The 23750-nt window shown below is 41.7% G+C and overlaps 1 protein-coding gene and 1 long non-coding RNA gene across 2 annotated transcripts in view; both read left to right on the forward strand.

Moving 5' to 3' along the window:
* IL13RA1 (interleukin 13 receptor subunit alpha 1) overlaps nucleotides 1-23750 on the forward strand; it is a 193400-nt gene that overhangs the window by 21822 nt on the left and 147828 nt on the right. The gene's annotated exons all lie outside the window — the stretch shown is intronic.
* Nucleotides 1839-23286, forward strand: LOC128069829 (uncharacterized). Its single transcript, XR_008201578.1, has 3 exons — nucleotides 1839-1932; nucleotides 18446-18552; nucleotides 23206-23286. It is a non-coding gene; the product is annotated as an uncharacterized LOC128069829 (long non-coding RNA).

Below are 23750 nucleotides of genomic sequence, written 5' to 3' on the forward strand. Positions count from 1 at the left end.
CTGTGGCCACTGCTAGGTTGACTCCTAGGTATTTTATTCTTTTTGTTGAAGTAGTGAATGGAGTTGCTCCTTAATTTCTCTTTCTGATTTTTCATTGTTACTGTATAGGAATGCAAGGGATTTCTGTGTATTAATTTTGTAACCTGCAACTTTACTAAAGTTGCTATTTCTTTTTTTTTTTATGATATGACTTTGTCGTTAGCTTTTTTAAAATTAATTACTTTATTTTAATTGGAGGCTAATTACTTTACAATATTTAGTGATTTTTGCCATACATTGACATGAATCAGCCATGGTTGTATAAGTGTTCCCCATCTTGAACCCCCCTCCCACCTCCCTCCCCATCCCATCCTTCTGGGTCCTCCCAGGGCACCAGCCCTGAACACCCTGTCTCATGCATCGAACCTGGATTGGCGATCTGTTTCACATATGATAATATACATGTTTCGATGCTATTCTCTCAAAGCATCCCACCCTCGCCTTCTCCCACAGAGTCCAAAAGACTGTTCATTACATCTGTGTCTCTTTTGCCGTCTTGCATATAGATCGTCGTTACCATCTTTCTAAAGTCCATATATATGCGTTAGTATAACGTATTGGTGTTTTTCTTTCTGACTTATTTCACTCTGTATAATAGGCTCCAGGTCCATCTACCTCGTTAGAACTGATTCAAATGCATTATTTTTAATGGCTGAGTAATATTCCATTGTGTATACGTACCACGACTTTATTATCCATTTGTCTGCCGATGGACATCTAGGTTGCTTCCATGTCCTGGCGATTGTAAACAGTGCTGCAGTGAACATTGGGGTACACGTGTCTCTTTCAATTCTGGTTTCCTCGGTGTGTATGCCCAGCAGTGGGATTGCTGGGTCATATGGCAATTCTATTTCCAGTCTTTTAAGGAATCTCCACACTGTTCTCCATGTGGCTGTACTCGTTTACCTTCCCACCAACAGTGTAAGAAGGTTCCCTTTGCTCTGCACCCTCTCCAGCATTTATTGTTTGTAGACTTTTGATAGCAGCCATTCTGACTGGTGTGAGATGATACCTCATTGTGGTTTTGATTTGCATTTCTCTGATAATGAGTGATATTGAACATCTTTTCGTGTGTTTGTTAGCCATCTGTATGTCTTTTTTGGAGAAATGTTTGTTTAGTTCTTCAGCCCATTTTTTGAGTGGGTCATATATTTTTCTGGAATTGAGCTGCATAAGCTGCTTGTATATTTTTGAGATTAATTCTTTGTCAGTTGCTTCGTTTGCTATGTCGTTAGCTTTTTACAATTTTTTTTCTTTATTTTTGCCCGTGCTGGGTTCTTCATTGCTGTGCAGGCTTTCTCTAGTTGTGGCAAGCAGGGGCTAATCTTCATTGTTGTGCCAGCTTCTCATTGCATTGGCTTCTCTTGTTGCAGAGCATGGGCTCTCGGATGCTCAGGCTTCGGTAGCCATGGCATGTGGGCTCAGTAGTTGTAGCTCACGGGCTTTAGAGTGCAGGCTCAATAGTTGTGGCACAGATTTACTTGATTTGCAGCATGTGGGATCTTCCTGGACCAGGGATTGAACCCATATCTCCTGCATTGGCAGGCAGATTCTTTACCACTGAGCCCCCAGGCCAGCCCCTAAAGTTGCTGTTTCAATAGAAGAATTTAAACCACTCATGTAGGAGGAAAATAGATTTTGATGGAACTCTGTAAAATCTCTAAAAGAAGCATTTTGTATGAGTGCCTATGGGTTGGTACATTGAAGAAAAGAAGCAGCATGTATTCAAAAGATGTTTGAAAAATAATATTGAAAAAAAGACATTTCTTCTTTCCACAGATAAGAATTGCTGTAAGCCAGTTGATAGTGGATGTAGCACTAAGTGGAGGATCGAGATTTCAGGAGTCTTTATTCATTATCAATAACTTTGCAAACAGTGACAGACCTATGAAGGTATGTTCTCACTTTAAGTGAAAAATTAGAACCATGTTCAATGTTAGGGGCGTTTCACTCCTCAAGTTACACTGTGCTTTGCATTCACAACATTTATATAGTATCAAGTGTACAGAATGTGAGCTTCACAGGTCAAGGCTTTGTTTCGTACATCCCTGTACCTCTAGCACCTAGAATACTGCCAGGTACACAGTAAACATTCAGTATTAGTTGAATGAGCAAATGAACGACTATACTATGTATACATAATTATGATATAATTTTAATTTTCTCTGGGCTTGATATTTAAACTTACTTAGAAAAGAAATGTTTTTTTTTTCCCCCTCAACCGTTGTTCCCATTTATGCTGCTGCTGCTGCTAAGTCACTTCAGTCATGTCCGACTCTGTGTGACCCCCATAGACGGCAGCCCACCAGGCTCCCCTGTCCTTGGGATTCTCCAAGCAAGAACACTGGAGTGGGTTGCCATTTCCTTCTCCAATGCATGAAAGTGAAAACTGAAAATGAAGTCACTCAGTTGTGTCCGACTCCTAGCGACCCCATGGACTGCAGCCCACCAGGCCCCTCCATCCATGGGATTTTCCAGGCAAGAGTACTGGAGTGGGGTGCCATTGCCTTCTCTGGTTCCCATTTATAAGATTGGCTAATTAAGCACTGAGTTGGAAATTTCACAAAACTTCACTTACTAGAGCAGCTAACAGCTGCCTGATCCTTTGCCAGCAGATGAGGAATGGCACAGAAGGGATTCATTACTTGATGATTTTCTGAGCTTAAAGAATCATCTGTTAACTGGGGCCTTCCAGAGATACTTATTGGCAAACCCACGTCCAAGGCTGTTGTTCTGAGGCAATAGTTGGCTGAGGCCAAACCCACGACCCTGAACACCGTTAGTCTTTCCTGCCTATATACTTCAAACCTAAAACGTTGTAAAAGTTCATGCGCCGGGGTCCAGCCTCCGCAGGATCCAGGGAAACCTGAAAGAGAAATGGTGTCAGGGATTGATTTAGAGCGAGAAGGAAAGAAAGTTGAAGATAAGAAAATAGAGGAGAGAAAGAGGCTGATATTCCTTGGTTTACATAGAAAGCCAATAAAACTCCGAGGCAAGAAGTTTGCCCTGTTCACGGAGGCCACAGGTGCCCTCCCCGTCTCCCGAGGGAGTGAAGACACAGAACGTCTTCCCGTTCAGGTCTTAGAAACCTGGGCAGATAAGTGAACGCAGGGAGCCCCTATGCTCCAAGGGATCAGCCTGAAAAAGAGGGAGAGGGAGAGAGAGAGAGAGAGGAAAAAAAAAGAAGAAGAAAAAACACAGGGTGACCAAGCTGCTTCGGAGAGCGAGGCCCAAAAGCTTTATTTTTCAAAAGGTACTTTTATACCTTGCCTTATACATAGAGGGAAATGAAAGATGCAAGGTCATACAGAGTCAGCCCAAACATTCCAGCAGTTTTGCCCTTATCAAAACCAGGATTTTTCTGCATACCTTTGCCACAAATGATGTTGTGTACAGTATCTTCTGGCCTTGGAGGCCTGTGAACATTTTATGATCCTCTTTTGATAAAGGCTGCTCAACCAGAAAACTTATTTTCCCTCAAAGTGTCTTTTCTTTATATTTCTAATCTATGTCAGCCTCAGAAAGTGCCAGACAGAGTTATGTTTTTCACAGAGCAAAGGTGCAGTGAGTTACAAGAAAGAACCAATTAGCTCAAAAGTCTGATATGGTTAAATTCAAGGCTACACTTGTTTTTCTTGCATTCTCACTATGTTAACTAATGCATTCCCAGGTGCACAGTGGATAAGAGATATGGGAACTTAGCAACAAGCATTGGCCCAATAATGAAATCCTGCATCAGCACTAGCATTACTCTAATAACTTTTAACTCTTTCAAAGGCTCTATGTTTTAGGCTTTCCATGCCTCTCACAGTTGGGAGGCTGTAAATAATCACATGCATAGCTGTAAGAGTCTGGATATACCTGCCGAGCAAGCTAGTATGTTAACAGAGGGAGTTTGATTTGAAATATTCCTCTCATGTCCAGGAGACTTATTAGCTATAGCCCTAAGTTGATTTTCTCCAGAGAAAAGTGGTCAGGGTTAGCCCCCTGTTAATGTCAGAGGAGTTGGTGAAAGTCATGAAACAGTAAAACAGACAGATTCTGGTTTGGGGGTAGATGCTCGAGAAAGCCTAGGGAGCCCCTTGAGTTCTGAAGCCTTGCTTAACAGTTCTCTTCCACATGACCTTGTCATGGGTGGGATCTCCCGTGGTGGCTTCCGGCATTCATGTGTTGTTTTGTTGCATGGACAGTAGGTTCTGTTCTTCAGTGATATATGTGTACAAGGGAAGAAGATTCCCTTGCCAATAGAGTATGTTTCCTCCCAGAGGAATCATCCCCGTTCTTGGGAAAGGTCATCTTCCAGCATAATTTGACAATTTGTGTAAAATCTGGAGAAAAAAAAAAAAAGTTTACAGTCACAGCATACTTAATGTTTGGGACGTGGTGAATCTTTGTACCAAAACATATTCCCATAGGAATGTTGCTTAGACTGAAAAAACAACAACAACAAAAACAACAAAAACACACAAACAACACTGAATAGTACCAGCCGTTCTCGGGCTGGGAAAGTTTGCTTTTCAGCCAGTTCTACTGGTTCCCTAAGAAATCAGTATATGCTCCATCTAATCCCAACAGCACAGAAATAGCTTATGTCATTTAGTATCTTTTACTCATACCCTAAGAGTTTATTTTCCTAGTTTTTTTTTTACCATCTTTAATTCCATGTTATATAAAAGTTAGACTACCATCTTTTTCAAAGTAAATGGGGTCTGTTTTAGACCTCCTTGATAGGAAATCTTTTTCATGACTCATTTGTGAGATGACAGTTTTATTCTGGTAGGGCAATCATTACCAATAAACTCTTACAACAAAGGTATAGCTTTCTCCCAGTAAATGAAATCTCTACTAATGTAGAAGAAGAGAAGAAGAATCTCTACTATTGCGTATATATCTATACACACACACACACACACGTGTGCACACACACATATGGATAATCATTTTTAAAAGTGATCTTTAAAGAAGACACTTTTGAATATAATTTTCTCCACCTTTGGTGGTATTCACATTGAAAAGCTGCCTAAGGCCTGTACCTGTCCCTACTCCTCTTCTCAGATCCCTACATATAATTGTGATTACTCTGCTGCAGTGAATAGGAAGCCATAGGACTGACAAAGAGGAAAATCTAACTTTGTGCTTTTGAGGACAAAAGCAATGCTTTAAGAGAAAGTAATGATCTCTTTAAACTCTTCAGAGTGTTCTGTGATTCATAAACTCTTCTTTGCATAATTGAAAATGTCTACAGTATGGTTTTCACATCAAAGCATATGGCCGTTGGCAGATGGAAGAGTGACTAAGGTCATGAGTTCTGTAGCCCAACTGCCTGAGTGTCAGTCCTGTCTCTACCACCTACCAACTTCACAGCTTTGGCCAAACTACATAACTGCTGTGTACATTGGTTTTCCCATTGGTGAAATGAATTATAATAGTACTTAATTCATAATGTTGTTATAAAGTTTAAAACATGTAAAGTGCTTAGGCCACTCCTTGGTGCATAGTATGATATCAATTTTTAGTGACTATTGTAAATAAAATTAAACAATAAAGGCGAATATGGATTACCTTCTTGGCAATCAAATTGACAGCAGAGGAGGTGGGGTGCAAAACCAGGTAGTCTGGCTCCAGAGTTCATGCTTTTATGTGTTAGGAATATACTGCCATCAAACTCACTGGCTTTGAAGCCTGAGATAGTAGACTATTTTTTTTAAAAGAATTAATGTAAAACTCTTTAGGCATGCCCACATGCCAAGAACCAAGAACCAAATACTGAGATCTCTGACAAGGGGTAAAAGTTCTATGTTATTCCCAAGATGGGCTGCTTAGGCTTAGAGCACACCAATAATATTGATAAATATGTCTTTTTTGCTTGTTCTGATATTGCACAACTGCTTTTCCCTCAGAAGTCAAAGACTTGACCAAGAGAATCCGTACTGTTCTTATGGCCACAGCTCAAATGAAGGAGCATGAGAAGGACCCCGACATGCTAATTGATCTCCAGTATAGCTTAGCCAAGTCCTACACAAGTATCTCAGAGCTCAGGAAAACCTGGCTTGGTAGCATGGCCAAGATTCATATAAAAAATGGAGATTTTTCAGAGGTGACTACTTATGACTTTGTTCGAAACACAAGCCGTCCCAAAGCCCTGGAGCACCATCTCACGGTTCCTTCTTTGTCTCCTTTTTCAGGCAGCAATGTGTTATGTCCACATAGGAGTTTTGGTTGCAGAGTTTCTTTATCAAAAAAGTGAGATATTTCTATTCTTAGGGATGGGGAGAACTTCAGTTAGCCCAAGGAGTTTTATCTTTGTAGCTTGCAGCTATGAATGGGATATGATTGAGCTCTGAAAAATATGCTCCCCTTTCATCTCACTCACTGTTGAACAGAAGTTGTTCTAAAAGAAAACTGGTTGTTCATTTGCCTTCTGCTTTCATTAAGAGTACACGAATAAGTTAAATAGTACAGGGCCAGGCCTGATGCTCAATGTTTGTTTCCCAAGACTGTCTCCCTGGAAGACTGCCACAGATTAAATTCTTCTCAGGGCTTATGGGAAGCTCTGGATAACATACGTAACTTATTTTCCCCTGTCTGCCCCAACGTTACCAACAACTGTCCATGAATTCTATCTGTACAGCCATTTTAGTATAACAGAATGTTGGTATTCAAAGGGAGTTGAGAGGACTTCCCTGCACTCCCAGTGCAGGGCTCATGTTCTGTCCCTATTCAGGGAATCAGATCCTGCATGCCGCAACTAAAGGTCTCACCTGCTACAACTAAGACCCAGTGCAGGCAAATAAAGAAAGAAATATATTTAAAAAAATGCTAAAAGACAAAAAAGGGAGTTCACACATCAGCTAGATGGCCCTGTAATATGTCGTTTGTTTGTATACCCATCTCAAGAACAATTTGGCATCCATACATGGATGAAGTGCCTTTGTGGGAGCTGTGGGATACAGCCCCACATACCAAGGGACCTGGAGGAATTTTACCCACCCATGTATCAGGTAATGGGCAGACAGACCTGCGTGCTGTCTGTGGACCTTGCAGTGGCCTATGAGCTGGCTCCAGCCCCTGTCAGCTGCATCTAGGATCCCCTGGGGAACACTTGTTTTTGATAATCACCCGCAGACAAGAAAGCCTAGGGGGAAGTCCAGAAGTCCAGTGGAGAAGTTCCAGCATGCTATTGGAGCAAAAATTATACAAGTTTGAATGCACTGAAGAGGGTCAGAGGAATAGTTTGATTTATTCATGTCACCTTTTCCACAAGGTGGCACAGCTCAGTGCCAAGAGAGACTTTCTCACCCTTGATTTCTAACGCAGGGAAAAGTGAGAGCATATGAAGGGGTGCTGTGTTTCCCAGCAGCACAGGATGCTCCCAAAGAGGCCCATTTCTCTCTTGCTCTATCCAGAGTACTGAGTTGTGAGCTGAATGACGGAGGCAGGAAGAGGCTGACGGAGCAGCAGATAGGATTCTTAGAGGGCATTACACGCAAACAGACCCTACTAACCACATCATGGACTCCATGAAAAAGCCTGCCAACACATCCCTAGAGATATTTAGCCTGTGGATCCTCCACTGGCCCACAGGCACCCCCTGTGCTCCATGTGCCTCAACCACACTCTCCTCCATCCTGTAGCTGGATCTATGTGCTTGCTGCTGAAGGCAGTGAGAGCCAGCTCTGGCAGATGGATACTGAGCATGTGCAGAAAGCCAGCCAGAGTTTGTGGGCCAGGGAGAGAACACAAGTAGCACCACCCTTGGGAAATCAAATGGGAGGCTGTTAGCACCTGCCCTGGTATCTTACATGATGGAGAAAAGACATATGTGCTCATGAATTCTGTCATATGTGGGAGCCAGAATCGCAGAGCAGGTGTATCCATCCAACGTCTGTGAAAGCCTCAGAATCCCTGGCAGGACAGATGGGAAGTATTTCTCACCCAAAATCAGTCAGTAAAATTGGATGAAGGTGGCAGCTATTTCATATGTGAAGATAGCAATGCAAAATTTCAAGGAACATGAAAATTGAAGGAACTATGACACTACCAAAGGATCACAATAATCTTGTAGTAAGAAAAACATGGAGATCTGCAGCTTACCCGGTAAAGAATTCAAAATAGCTTTTCTAAGGAAGCTCAATGAGCTACAATAAAACAGAAAATTTAGTAAAATCAGGAAAATAATACACAGATAAAATGAGTAAACAGAGATGGAAATCTCAAAACAAGAACCAAGCATTTTCTGGTGCTTATGAATACAATGAATGAAGTGAAAACTGAAATAGAGAGTATTAAACACAGAATGGATCAAGCAGAAGAAATAGTCTGAATTAAATTTTGGTCAAAGTGTATACATTTCTACCTACAAGGTGAATATGTTCTGGATATCTAATGTATATAGTGATTATAGTGAACAAGATTGGGTTATATACTTGAAAGTTGCTAAGAAAGTAGATCTTAAATATTTTGAATTTACCGAGTCAGAGGAGAAAGAAGAAAAATGAAAAAGAGTGAAGAAAGCCTATATGATCTATGGGATGCTATCAGCAGAAATGGCTAATAGAGGGTAGAATGATATTTTTCAAGTCCTGAAAGAAAAAAATAACTGCCAACCAAGAATACTCCATCCAGCAAAGTTGTCCGAGAAATGGACAGATGAGCACTTTTCCAGGCAAACAAAAGTTGAGGGAGTCCATCACCACTAGACCTGTCTTCCAAGAAATGCTGAGAAAAGTTCTTGAACTTGAAATGAAAGGATGCTAATTAGTATTATGGAAACATGAAATGGATCCATATGAATGGATGAAGAAGACAAGGCACATGTCGTCAATGGAAAGAAGGGAATCCTACCATTTGTGACAACACAGCTGGACCTTGAGGATATCATGCTAAGTGAAATAAGTTCGAGAAAGACAAATACTGTATGATCTCACTGATATGTGGACTCTGAAAAAGCCAAACTTGTAGCTGCAGAAAGTAGAATGGCGGTAGCCAGAGGGATGGCAAAAATAGGGTGATTTTGGTCAAAGGGTACAAATTTGTACTTACAAGATGAATATGTCCTGGATATCTAGTGTGTATAGTGATTATAGTGAACAAGATTGTGTGATATACGTGAAAGTTGCTAAGAAAGTAAATCTTAAATATTTTCACTCTGTCTGAAAAGGTAATTATGTGTGGTGATGAACTTTAATGTGGTAATCATTTTGCAATATCTGCATGTATCCAATCAACACATACACCTTAAACTTTACATAGTTTTCAGTATCAATTATGTCTCAATAGAGCTGGGGCTGGTTGCAGGGGTGGAAGGGGGCCACAAATGGAATCACGGTCTTAAAGGGCTTGGGATTTGGCCAGTCTAATTCAGGAATCTGCCTGAAAGCTTCTCTTTCCAAAACTAGTATTGTTGACTACTGTAACAGCTACTTAAATAGTGAAACAGTTGACTTAGGAGAATAGATACACCTATATGTATGGCTGAGCCCTTTGCTGTCTATCTGAAACTGTCACCGCATTGTTATTCAGCTCTATTCCAATACAAAATAAAAAGTTTTTTTAAAAGTTGATTGCCATTGGGCACTGCAAAGAAACCTCCCACTGTCTATCATAATTGCCAAATTATTGGGTTGGCCAAAAGCTTCATTTGGTTTTTTTGTAATATCATATGGAAAACCCTGAAAGAACTTTTTGGCCAATCCAGTATTTCCTTGAAGGCTGTCAAATGAGTAACATTACTGCAAATGAAACCATCTTGTGGGAGTCACATTAGTGTGGTTTTGACTACGAGAAAACTACCTTGTTTTATTTTTTAATTCTGGAATTTCTACAGTTAGCTATATATTTTTTTCCCAAAGGAAATAGCATGACTAAAATGATTCATTTTACTTGTATTTAAATTTCACACTTGGGGACTAAATTTCTTTTCAACAATGATATGTTTCAAATTGGTATCCTCTAGTATTTTCTTTTTAGTTCATATGTGGTTTTAAAATGGAGAAGTAGATTAATTATCAAAAGCAGGCCTCATTTGAGGGTTTTTTTTTTCCAACATCACTAGTATGCCTGTGAAATTGCCATAAAAACAAATATTGAAACTGCACACCTGCAGTTACAAATAAACTAACAAATATGAGACCCCTAAACACAGTACCTAGTAAAGATTTAGGTGTGTCTTTCAGATATATCAGGTTAATATTATGTCATCTTTTCAGTTATTAGAAATTTGAAATGAGTTTTATGTCTACTAAGAATAAACCTATACCTGTTAGATACTGAAAATAGTTGAATGTAATAAGGTATTTCCTCAGAATTTTTTCACAAGTGTAAAGACCTTAAAACAAAGCAAAAATGAAGAATTATTTATCTCCATTATCAGTACTTAAGCTTTTAGAATTATAACTATAGTATTGAAGAAAAGAGCAAATATATATAAATATTGCTGTGAGATTTTTTTGGACATTGGCTTGAGGCAGACAGCCTGAACACCAAACAATGTGAAATATTTCAATAAGTGAAACAGTGCTTTTAAACTAATCATTTAAATATTTATTTCACAGTACCTTCAAGGTTTTTTGATTTTTTTTGTTGTTGTTTTTCTCTCTCTCTTTTTTTTTTTAAGAATTTATCCTTCATAGAAATCAAAGAGCCCTTCTCTGAGTAGGAAAAAATGATATTTTGCATTTTAACAAAAAGTAAAGTTAAATTTAGGACAAGATTACATATGTATTTATAGGTGCTATCTATTTTTAAGCCTGGAAAATTCTACTCACTGAAACTAGAAACTCTTACTCTGAAATGGTGGCATTAGTAAAATCCTTAGAGTTTCCTTCCCTTAGCCTCAATCATTCCAATGATCCAAAACACCTGATTTTGATAATTTGGTGATTAAAGTGTGATAGTTATGACAAGGTAAACCACTAATGGTTGTTTGAGGAGGCCTTACAAATAGTTGTGAAGAGAAGAGAAGTGAAAAGCAAAGGAAAAAAGGAATAATATACCCATTTGAATGCAGAGTTCCAAAGAACAGCAAGGAGAGATAAGAAAGCCTTTGTCAGTGACCAGTGCAAAGAAATAGAGGAAACCAATAGACTGGGAAAGAGTAGAGATGTCTTCAAGAAAATTAGAGACACCAAGGGAACATTTCCTGCAAAGATGGGCTCAATAAAGGGCAGAAATGGTATGGATGAAACAGAAGCAAAAAATATTAAGAAGAGATGGCAAGAATACACAGAAAAACTATACAAAAAAGATCTTCATGACCCAGATAACCACGATGGTGTGGTCACTTACCTAGAGCCAGACATCGTGAAATGCAAAGTCAAGTGGGCCTTCGGAAGCATCACTAAGAACAAAGGTAGTGGAGGTGATGGAATTCCAGTTGAGCTATTACAAAACCTAAAAGATGATGCTGTGAAAGTGCTGCACTCAATATGCCAGCAAATTTGGAAAACTCGGCAGTGGCCACAGGCCTGGAAAAGGTCGGATTTCATTCCAATTCCAAAGAAGGGCAATGCCAAGAATGCTCAAACTACCACAAAAATGCACTCATCTCACACGCTAGTAAAGTAATGCTCAAAATTCTCCAAGCCAGGCTTCAGAAATATGTGAACCGTGAACTTCCAGATGTTCAAGCTGGAACATTTGGAAAAGGTAGAGGAACCAGAGATGAAATTGCCAACATCTGTTGTATCATTAAAAGAGCAAGAGCATTCCAGAAAAACATCCATTTCTGCTATATTGAGTATGCCAAAGCCTTTGACTGTGTGGATCACAATAAACAGTGGAAAATTCTGAAAGAGATGGGAATACCAGACCACCTGACCTGCCTCCCGAGAAATCTGTATGCAGATCAAGAAGTAACAATTAGAACTGGACATGGAGCAACAGATAGGTTCCAAATAGGAAAAGGAGTACATCAAGGCTGTATATTGTCACCCTGCTTATTTAACTTCTATGCAGAGTACATCATGCGAAATGGTGGACTGGATGAAGCACAAGCTGGAATCAAGATTGCTGGGAGAAATATCAATAACCTCAGATATGCAAATGACACCACCCTTATGGCAGAAAGTGAAGAGGAGCTAAAAAGCCTCTTGATGAAAGTGAAAGAGGAGAGTGAAAAAGTTGGCTTAAATCTCAACATTCAGAAAACTAAGATCATGGCATCTAGTCCCACCACTTAATGGCAAATAGATGGGAAAACCGTGGAAACAGTGACAGACTTTAATTTTGGGGCTCCAAAACCACTGCAGATGGTGACTGCAGCCATGAAATTAAAAGACACTCACTGGCTCCTTGGAAGAAATGCTATGACCAACCTAGACACGATATTAAAAAGCAGAGACATAACTTTGCCAACAAAGGTCCATCTAGTCAAACCCTTGGTTTTTCCAATAGTCATGTATGGATGTTAGAGTTGGACTATAAAGAAAGCTGAGCGCCAAGAATTGATGCTTTTGAACTGTGGTGATGGAGAAGACTCTTGAGAGTCCTTTGGACTGCATGGAGATCCTACCAGTCCATCCTAAAGGAAATGGGTCATGATATTCATTGGAAGGACTGATGCTGAAGCTGAAACTCCAATACTTTGGCCCCCTGGTGCGAAGAACTGACTCATTGAAAAAGACCCTGATGCTGGGAGGGATTGAGGGTGGGAAGAGAAGGGGACGACAGAGAATGAGATGGTTGGATGGCATCACCGACTCGATGGACATGAGTCTAAGTAAGCTCCAGGAGTTGGTGATGGACAGTGAGGCCAGGTGTGCTGCAGTCCATGGGGTCACAAAGAGTTGGACATGACTGAGCAACTGAACTGAACTGAACTGAACTGAAACCACTAATGTAAAAACACAAGTTAAACTCTTAATCTGTTACCCTGTCTTCCAGTCTGAGAAATCCATAACCTAGGTTCAGTTCAGTTCAGTTGCTCAGTCATGTCCGACTCTTTGCGACCCCATGAATCGCAGCACGCCAGGGCTCCCTGTCCATCACCATCTCCCGGAGTCACTCAGACTCACGTCCATCGAGTCACTGATGCCATCCAGCCATCTCATCCTGGGTCGCCCCCTTCTCCTCCTGCCCCCAGTCCCTCCCAGCATCTGAGTCTTTTCCCATGAGTCAACTCTTTGCATGAGGTGGCCAAAGTACTGGAGTTTCAGCTTTAGCATCATTCCTTCCAAAGAAATTCCAGGGCTGATCTCCTTCAGAATGGACTGGTTGGATCTCCTGCAGTCCTAGGGACTCTCAAGAGTCTTCTCCAACACCACAGTTCAAAAGCGTCAATTCTTCGGCACTCAGCCTTCTTCACAGTCCAACTCTCACATCCATACATGACCACAGGAAAAACCATAGCCTTGACTAGGTGGACCTTTGTCGGCAAAGTAATGTCCCTGCTTTTGAATATGCTATCTAGGTTGGTCATAACTTTTCTTCCAAGGAGTAAGCATCTTTTAATTTCTTGGCTGCAGTCACCATCTGCAGTGGTTTTGGAGCCCAAAAAAATAAAGTCTGACCCTGTTTCCACTGTTTCCCCATCTATTTCCCATCAAGTGATGATACCAGATGCCATGATCTTCGTTTTCTGAATGTTGACCTTTAGGCCAACATTTTCACTCTCCACTTTCACTTTCATCAAGAGGCTTCTTAGTTCCTCTTCACTTTCTGCCATAAGGGTGGTGTCATCTGCATATCTGAGGTTATTGATATTTCTCCCGGCAATCTTGATTCCAGCTTGTGTTTCTTCCAGTCTAGCATTTCTCATGATGTACACTGCATAGAAGTTAAATAAACAGGGTGACAATATACAGCCTTGACGTACTCCTTTTCCTATTTGGAACCAGTCTGTTGTTCCATGTCCAGTTCTAACTGTTGCTTCCTGACCTGCATACAGATTTCTCAAGAGGCAGGTCAGGTGGTCTGGTATTCCCATCTCTTTCAGAATTTTCCACAGTTGATTGTGATCCACACAGTCAAAGGCTTTGGCATAGTCAATAAAGCAGAAAGAGATGTTTTTATGGAACTCTCTTGCTTTTTCCATGATCCAACATATGTTGGCAATTTGATCTCTGATTCCTCTACCTTTTCTAAAACCAGCTTGAACATCAGGGAGTTCATGGTTCACGTATTGCTGAAGTCTGGCTTGGAGAATTTTGAGCATTATTTTACTAGCATGTGAGATGAGTGCAATTGTGTGGTAGTTTGAGCATTCTTTGGCATTGCCTTTCTTTGGGATTGGAATGAAAACTGACCTTTTCCAGTCCTGTGGCCACTTCTGAGTTTTCCAAACTTGCTGGCATATTGAGTGCAGCACATTCACAGCATCATTTTTCAGGATTTGAAACAGCTCAACTGGAAATCCATCACCTCCGCTAGCTTTGTTCGTAGTGATGCTTTCCAAGGCCCACTTGACTTCACATTCCAAGATGTCTGGCTCTAGATTAGTCATCACACCATCATGATTATCTGGGTTGTGAAGATATTTTTTGTACAGTTCTTCCGTGTATTCTTGCCACCTCTTCTTAATATCTTCTGCTTCTGTTAGGTCCAGACCATTTCTGTCCTTTATCGAGCCCTTCTTTGCATGAAATATTCCCTTGGTATCTCTAATTTTCTTGAAGAGATCTCTAGTCTTTCCCATTCTGTTCTTTTCCTCTATTTCTTTGTATTGATCGCTGAAGAAGGCTTTCTTATCTTTTCTTGCTATTCTCTGGAACTCTGCATTCAGATCCTTATATCTTTCCTTTTCTCCTTTGCTTTTTGCCTCTCTTCTTTTCACTTATTTGTAAGGCCTCCCCAGACAGCCATTTTGCTTTTTTGCATTTCTTTTCCATGGGGATGGTCTTGATCCCTGTCTCCTGCACAATGTCACGAACCTCATTCCATAGTTCATCAGGCACTCTATCTATCAGATCTAGGCCCTTAAATCTATTTCTCACTTCCACTGTATAATCATAAGGGGTTTGATTTAGGTCATATCTGAATGGTCTAGCAGTTTTCCCTACTTTCTTCAATTTGAGTCTGAATTTGGTAAGACCTGGATATTCACAGAGTAAATAAAAGTACATTTGAGTGCAGCACTGAAAGAAAAATTTCCATTTACACTTAAGCTTATTTATCAAAAATAATAGAGCAATTGTAGAACCCTTTGCTTTCTATCAAATATCCTTTTATGATTAAGACAAAATCTGATTAAGACAAAATATGTCAAAATCTGACAAATCAATTGCCAGAATTTTTCAGTTTTCTCAAAGTTCTATGCCATTTCTGTTGAAGTCATCATAAAGCTTTATTTTCATCAAGATGGAATGAAACGCTAAGCTGATGCGTTGGAGACAGATGTTCTCCTGTTTAGAGTTTTTAAGAAAAAAAACTAGTTTGTGCCATTGGGTGGTGGGCTGAGTAAGCAAAGGCCTGGTCCCCGGGCATCCCAAGGGGACCGCAGAACAGCAGAGCATGGCCATTTCTGGCTCCTGCTTCTCAGGCTTCAGGCGCTGAACTGAAAGGCAAGGTGGGGAGAGAGGCGCAGTGTGCCCTGCTTCACCCCCACCCACAGACGTCTTTCAGCCAGAGCCCTGGCTCTTTGTACCAGAGATCTCAGGGATCGCATTTTCTTCCCTTTTCCTAAGTTACCTCTAAGCGGTGATAGGAGGTGTTAGTTACTCCCAGTCCCCAAAATACATGATCAAAAAACAGATCTAAATTTCCTTACTTCTACTTTGTCTGCAAACCTCAACATGTTCGAGGTGTCATTCTCTGGAGACTAGCCTCCTGTACCTCTTCCTCTTGTCTTCCTGAGACAGTGCACAGCTGTTTCCCCCAGGGTAGACAAGAATCAAGTGTGCACTCTTCCACCACCACAGAGCCTCCGAGATTCAGCAAAGCTTCAGGCCTGTAGAGCTCCCCCATCACCCCAGGAAATGGAATCTCCTTTCCCATAGAGTCTGTTCTTGTCATGCCTTATAGGGTAATGTTGGTCCCTTTCCCAAGTCTCTACACCCGGGATCTGACAGCTTCCGTTCTGCGTAGCGTTTCCTTTCCTCGGTTCCTTCCCAGTTACAGCCTTTCCCCTTTAGCCCTCCACCTGGGGCTCTTATGTGCTAATCCTCTTCTAACTAGCAGTCTTCTTTTAGCAAGGGTAGCTTTCCCACCCTCCAAACTCTCCTCCACTTTGTTCACGGGACCCTTCGTGCTCAAGGTAGTGGTCTAGTTGGACACTTTGCATCTTGCTTGCCCTAGGATAACATCAGGAAAACAGAAGCCACAGCTCTGAAGGGCAGAATCAGGAATCCAGGCCACATACCAGAAAGATTCAAAGCAGACTCTTCAAGACCATGTGACATAATGCTCCATAGGGCTGGAGAAGAGCCCTCACACAGGTATACACTGGCCTAGATTTAGTAACTTGTTTCGTCTGAAACAAGACTAAAGGGAATCAAAGTTTTCCCCAGGCGTTTTGAAGACCCACAAAAAAGAGTCCTCTTATCATTGGATAGTTTGGTGAGTGTATGTATATATATATTCATATATATGTGTGTGTGTGTGTGTGTGTGTGTGTGTTGGGATCTAACCCAGGTCTCCTGCATAACAGGCAGATTGTTTACCAGCTGAGCCACAAGGGAAGTATGTATGTGTGTATATATATATATATATATATATATGTATATATGTACACACAGGAGATGATCTCTAATTGGAGATGCATCATCAGGCATAGGAATCAAGATAATGGCCTTAGCAAGAAGAATGGATTGCAGTAACTCTTAACCTGTTTGTTTCTGAGAGGAACCATAATTACCCTCCCTGTATGTGAGATACACACCAAAAGACTCTTTCCCAAGATGCTTTGGCCCCATTTTGTCCTCTCCTAAATCCCGGGCTTCTGAAGAACCCTTGGATGTGGGAATCTTTTGGAATAAACGATCCTCAGAGTAGACAGAATTTTTCCCCCCGTCATGGATGTAGCTGCCTGAGGCCCCAGTAGGTTGACTCTTTTCTTTGTTAAGGACTATATTCTTTATGTGTTCACTCAAGTTTTGGGCCCTTATCCTTAACTGCCTAACTCTTCACTTTATAAAGGTAATCAAGTGGGATATTTTCTTCTAAATTTCAAAAAGTTCTCTCAGTGCACTGCTACTCAATGAGTGTCCCATAGACCAAGACATGATTCATGATCCCAATGCTGAGAAATCTCAGCATGAGGTTTGGCTTTCTTAAACCTGCCTTCTTCCTTCTCCAGCCTCTAACACCAGGAAGCTTACCAAATATTTAGTCGTGAGAACATCATCATTTCTAAGCATCACTATTAGATTGTAGAACAGTAGATGGCAAAAGCTGTTTGTCCCCTTTGCGACCAGTGACTTTCTACTGACTAGCAGCTTCTGCTATCAGGAGACTGAATTTTCCTTGAAAGTGACAACCCACTTATATAGGGGTAAATGCAACCATAGCAAGAGTGTTGGGACATGTTCCTAAGTGCAAAATCTGTAGGGCAACCATGTGGCCTTCTATCCCCAGACTCTTGTTTGATGGTAACAGTTTGGTCCACAATCCTACAGCAGCTGTTCTCAGTTTGAGCTCACTTCTTCCATCCCAGCAGTCCAACTGCAGTCACTTACTATACCAACTGCTAGCAATTATTTAATTTTATCTCGAGACACCTAGTTTCCTTGATGGTAGCTTTGGTAAAACTAATTCATTGAATACTTGTTGTATGTTAGGTACTTGTTTTATGTTAGGTACTGTTCATTTCATGGAATTCTTTACATTTCGTCAAATTCTTACAAGAAGTTGCCATCTATTTTACAGATACAGTCCTAGAGAGATAAACATATTTAAAATCACACAGTTAATGATAGAACTGGGTCTATCTAACGCCAAAAACTCTAGTTCTTCCAGTGCCCCGTCTGAGGATGCTTCATCCCTGGCATCAATTTTATTTCCTGCCTCTCTTTACAAGTCCTAGGCCACTTTTCCAATTATTCAGTAAAACAAGGAACTAGAGATGATTACAAAAGCTCATCACTGTTTACCTGAAAAGTCCATGCCCTTTTTGTTTAGGCAATAGATGATAAACATACACAGGATCAAAGTGCTACTAACGATTTTTAGATCACATTAGGAAAACATTTACTATAGTAGGCATTGCAGATGAGGCATAGTCAGAGAATGACACTTATTTGTAAGTACCTTGAGCTCAATGTTTGGGGAAAAGACTGGTAGGAGGTAGAGCAGAGAGAGAGAGTTGTTAAAATTGCGGGGTGGGGGGGTGATTTGTAACTGCAAATTACACTTATGGCTATGTTCCTTACCAAAAATACGTATATATTTTTAAGGATAACTAATGAATGCAAGTCTTTCATTTACAAAACACTTTTAAAAAGTATATTTATTTCACTGCTTTCTATTCACACAGAATTATTCCCTAATGGATGTTCAGCCTTCAAGAATATTGCTCCCAACACTGATGAAGAAGGAGCAATGAAAGAGGATGCTGGAATGTTGGATGTCCATTATAGTGAAGTAAGACTCCAGGGCCTCCATTGCCAGTTAGATGAATGTAACTTCTTTAAATATATTTAAAATTAAGAAATTATTACAGGTAACTTAATTTGAAAGGTAACTAAGGGTTGATGAACTATAAGGATTAAAACTACCTGGAGAACAGATGTCCCTTTTTCGAATGTGGAGCCCTATCTCTGCAACAGTTCTTACTGTCTTGTTTTAGAAATATACCATATATCATGGTCCAATCACCTTCCCAGAACCAGACCGCAGTCAATACTCTGGAGACATCTCCATAAAAAATCGAGTTAACAATGTAACAGCTAAGGAGAGGAGGCATCTTCTCCTGTTTTAAAGATGAAGATTTTCTGCTCTGAGTTTCAGATGGATAGTAAACTGCTGCAGTTGTCAGTCAATAAAGATTTGTTGAGCACTGACTTATGAGCAACGCTTTGGACTTGGTGATAGAAGAGCTATAACGTAATTAGATATGCTGATTCCCTGACCTCCAATGTCTACCGAAAGAGACTACCCACCTACACAAAACAGAGAGAAGACAGACAGTGCCATTTGAATGATACAGACAGTGTGTCCCCTGCAGAATCAAAGGTAAGCAATAACTTTGGGCTGAACACTAAGTGCAGGCGGCTGCGAGCCGGCTCCCTAAGCGCAGGCGGTTGTGAGCTGACTCACTAAGCACGGCCGAGAGGAGCTACCCCACATCCGAGGTCAGGGGCAGCGGCCTAGAGTGCCGGGCTGCGATGGCGCAGGGACGGCCGAGAGGAGCTGCCCTGCGTCCGAGGTCAGGGGCAGCGGCTGAGAGGAGCTACCCTGCATCCGAGGTCAGTGGCAGCAGCTGGGAGGAACTACCCCGCATCTGAGGTCAGGGGCGGCGGCCAGGAGGAGACACCCTGCGTCCGAGGTCAGGGCCGGTGGCTGAGAGGAGCTACCCCTCGTCCGATGTCAGTGGCTGCCGGGAGGAGACACTCCGTGTCCGAGGTCAGGGCGGCGGCCAGGAGGAGCTACCCCGTGTGCGAGGCCAAGTGGCGGCCAGGAGGAGACACCCCACATCCGAGATCAGGGGCGGCCAGGAGAAGCCACCTCACGCCCGAGGCCAGGGGCGGTGACCTTAAGGAGCCACCCCGAGCCCGAGGCCAGGGGAGGCAGCTGGGAGGAGCCACCCATGCCCAAGGCCAGGGCTGGCACCTGGAGAAGCAACCCGAGGAGTGGTGGCTGCCCAGGCACAGGAGGGCCTAGAGGAGCTATCCCACGTTGAAGGTCAGGAACGGCGCCGGTAAGGAGATACCCCTCATCCAAGGTAAGGAACAGCGGCTGTGCTTTGCTGGAGCAGCCGTGAAGATATACCCCACGCCAAGGTAAGAGAAACCCAAGTAAGGTGGTAAGTGTTGCAAGAGGGCATCAGAGGGCAGACACACTGAAACCATACTCACAGAAAACTAGTCAATCTTATCACACTAGGACCACAGCCTTGTCTAACTCAATGAAACCAAGCCATGCCTGCAGGGCAACCCAAGACGGGCGGGTCATGCTGGAGAGGCCTGACAGAATGTGGTCCACTGGAAAAGGGAATGGCAAGCCACTACAGTATTCTTGCCTTGAGAACCCCATTAACAGTATGAAAAGGCAAAATGATAGGATACCAAAAGAGGAACTCCCCAGGTCATTAGGTGCCCAATATGCTACTGGAGATCAGTGGAGAAATAACTCCAGAAAGAATAAATGGATGGAGCCAAAGCAGAAACAATACCCAGTTGTGGATGTGACTGGTGATAGAAGCAAGATCCGATGCTGTAAAGAGCAATATTGCATAGGAACCTGGAATGTCAGGTCCATGAATCAAGGCAAATTGGAAGTGGTCAAACAAGAGATGGCAAGGGTGAACGTCGACATTCTAGGAATCTGCGAACTCAAATGGACTGGAATGGGTGAATTTAACTCAGATGACCATTATATCTACTACTGCGGGCAGGAATCCCTCAGAAGAAATGGAATAGCCATCATGGTCAACAGAAGAGTCCGAAATGCAGTACTTGGATGCAATCTCAAAAATGACAGAATGATCTCTGTTTGTCTCCAAGGCAAACCATTCAATATCACAGTTATCCAAGTCTATGCCCCAACCAGTAACACTGAAGAAACTGAAGTTGAATGGTTTTATGAAGACCTACAAGATCTTTTAGAACTAACACCCAAAAAAGATGTCCTTTTCATTATAGGGGACTGGAATGCAAAAGTAGGAAGTCAAGAAACACCTGGAGTAACAGGCAAATTTGGCCTTGGAATGGGGAATGAAGCAGGGCAAAGACTAATAGAGTTTTGCCAAGAAATGCACTGGTCATAGCAAACACCCTCTTCCAACAACCCAAGAGAAGACTCCACACATGGACATCACCAGATGGTCAACACTGAAATCAGATTGATTATATTCTTTGCAGCCAAAGATGGAGAAGCTCTATACAGTCAACAAAAACAAGACCGGGAGCTGACTGTGGCTCAGATCATGAACTCCTTATTGACAAATTCAGACTGAAATTGAAGAAAGTAGGGAAAACCACTAGACCATTCAGGTATGACCTAAATCAAATCCCTTATGATTATACAGTGGAAGTGAGAAATAGATTTAAGGGTCTAGATCTCATAGATAGAGTACCTGATGAACTATGGACAGAGGTTTGTGACATTGTACAGGAGACAGGGATCAAGACCATCCCCATGGAAAAGAAATGCAAAAAAGCAAAATGGCTGTCTGGGGAGGCCTTACACATAGCTGTGAAAAGAAGAGAGGCGAAAAGCAAAGGAAATGTATTGGAGGTCGATGGATGGCGGCTGGGGGCAGAGGCTGGAATGTGGGCTGCCCTAAGTGTCCAAATGTGAAGAAGCCAGACCTAAACCCAGCTTGTGACAGGTTCAGAGACCACTGAGGAAAAGAGGAAGACTTGCTGGCTATGCAGGAGAAGAGTCAAAAGTAGCACTGAGATTTCAGGTTTGGATATTTATAGAGAAATGATGGATGGACGATTTTACAGGGAAGGTGATGAATTCCATGTTTTGATGAGTGTTGAATTTGAAGTATCAGTAGAAGGTTATTGAAATGGAAACAACATCAGGTCATTAGACATTAAGAACTGAATCTAAAGAGAGAGAGATCAGGGTTGGGGAGCTACATCTGGAAGTCATAGCTGTGTGAGAAGCAAAGCACACTGATAATGGGAGATAATATAGCAAGTGAAGACCAGAGAACCAAGAACTGAATCACAGTGACGTTCACATTTAAGGAACGTGAAGACCAAACAGAGAAACAACCAAAGGAGGGCGACTGAAGTGCTTGCAGGCCCACAGAAATGAATGTTTTTAAGGTAGTGTTAAGAAACATAAAAAGCAGCAGTTTAAAGTGATAGAGACACAGTTTGTACTCTATGAACTATATTTTTTAAATATAAGCAGTTTCAAGCTAGCTCTGGTTCATTTCGCTAACATGATCTATGCCTAGAAGCTTTACCTCCTACCTCTTGTTTTTTGCCTACTACTTCTCTATGAGTCTCCTCAGCAGTATAACTAGAGGCACAGATGTAGAGAGCGGACTTGTGGACACAGTCGGGGGAAAGAGAGGGTGGGATGAATGGAAAGAGTACCATTAAAACGCATACCTGACCATATGTAAAATAGATAGCTAGTGGGAAGTTGCTGTATACACAGGGAGCTGAACCCGGTGCTCCGTGATGAGCTAGAGGGCTAGGAACTGGGGGTGGGAGGGAGGCTCAAGAGAGAGGGTATGTATATACACACATACACACACACACACAGTTAATGACTGACTCATGTTGTGTGCCAGAAATGAACACTACATTGTAAAGCAATTATCCTCCAATTAAATTAAAAAAAAAAAGATTCATGACAATAGGAGCCCGTCTACACTCAAAAATGCTGGAGTGGGTTGCCATTTCCTTCTCCAGGGTCTCTTCCCGACCCAGGGATCAAACCTGGGTCTCCTGCATTGTAGGCAGATTCTTCAGCGTCTGCACCACCAGGGAAGCCCCAAATGATTAGCACATAGTATGAAATCAATAGATATTTCTTAAGTGAAAAATAATAAAATAAAGATAATACTATCCTTATCACTTCACAATAAGCATGAAGGTTCTTTATAAGTGATTAGGTGCTACGTAAATGTCAGGCTTTATCACTGACCAACTAGATAGTAAACTTGGCTTTTACTCCCAGAACTTAGAAGACTTGATGTTTAAAACGTGTTTGCTGGATCAATTAATCATAACAGAGAATCAGATCCTTGAATTTTAATCCCAGTTCATTGCTTGACTGTGAAGCCTGGGGTAAATTAATTCATTTTTGGGGTTTAGTTAGACTTAGATGATTTTCGTGTAAGATCTCCAGTTTGTCTGGGCTCAGAGCAGGAAGATTCCAGGGAGTTCACGGGAGATAAATGGATTAGCACAACTGCAATGTCCTTTTTTCCAAACAGCAGCTTCAGCTTCGTCATAGAAGTGGCCTTAAGCCTGACACTTTTTTGTGCTCTAACGGAAAGTAGTAATATTTATTAGTCAAGAACTATAATCAGTTTCCTGTGTAAACACATTTGTTGGAACTCTTTTGTGTTCTACAGTAATAATTTATATGTGCTTTTCATTTCAGGTATACAGATAGAATCATATTCTCCATAGTGCCATTTTATGTTTCGGTTTATATAATAGGGCTTCTTCCTCGTGCCCTGCTGCTGCTGCAAAGTCACTTCAGTCATGTCCGACTCTGTGCGACCCCAGAGACGGCAGCCCACCAGGCTCCCCCGTCCCTGGGATTCTCCAGGCAGGAACACTGGAGTGGGTTGCCATTTCCTTCTCCAATGCATGAAAGTGAAAACTGAAAGTGAAGTCGCTCAGTCATGTCCGACTCCTAGCGACCCCATGGACTGCAGCCCACCAGGCTCCTCTGCCCATGGGATTTTCCAGGTAAGAGTACTGGAGTGGGGTGCCATTGCCTTCTCCCTCCTCGTGCCCTAGCCAATGGAAAATAACTCCCACTGATTTACAAGTTTTATTGAAATGAAAGATACAAACTATTGTTCATTTAGTGGCTTCTTTAAGTAGGTGAATTAACCCATTAATAATTTAATTTGTTTTGAAGACTGCATTTCTGACTTTTGAGTTGAAATAGTTTTAAAGATAAATTAACATACAGTA

The sequence above is a fragment of the Budorcas taxicolor genome, chromosome X (assembly GCF_023091745.1).
Source record: "Budorcas taxicolor isolate Tak-1 chromosome X, Takin1.1, whole genome shotgun sequence".
Lineage (NCBI taxonomy): Eukaryota > Metazoa > Chordata > Mammalia > Artiodactyla > Bovidae > Budorcas > Budorcas taxicolor.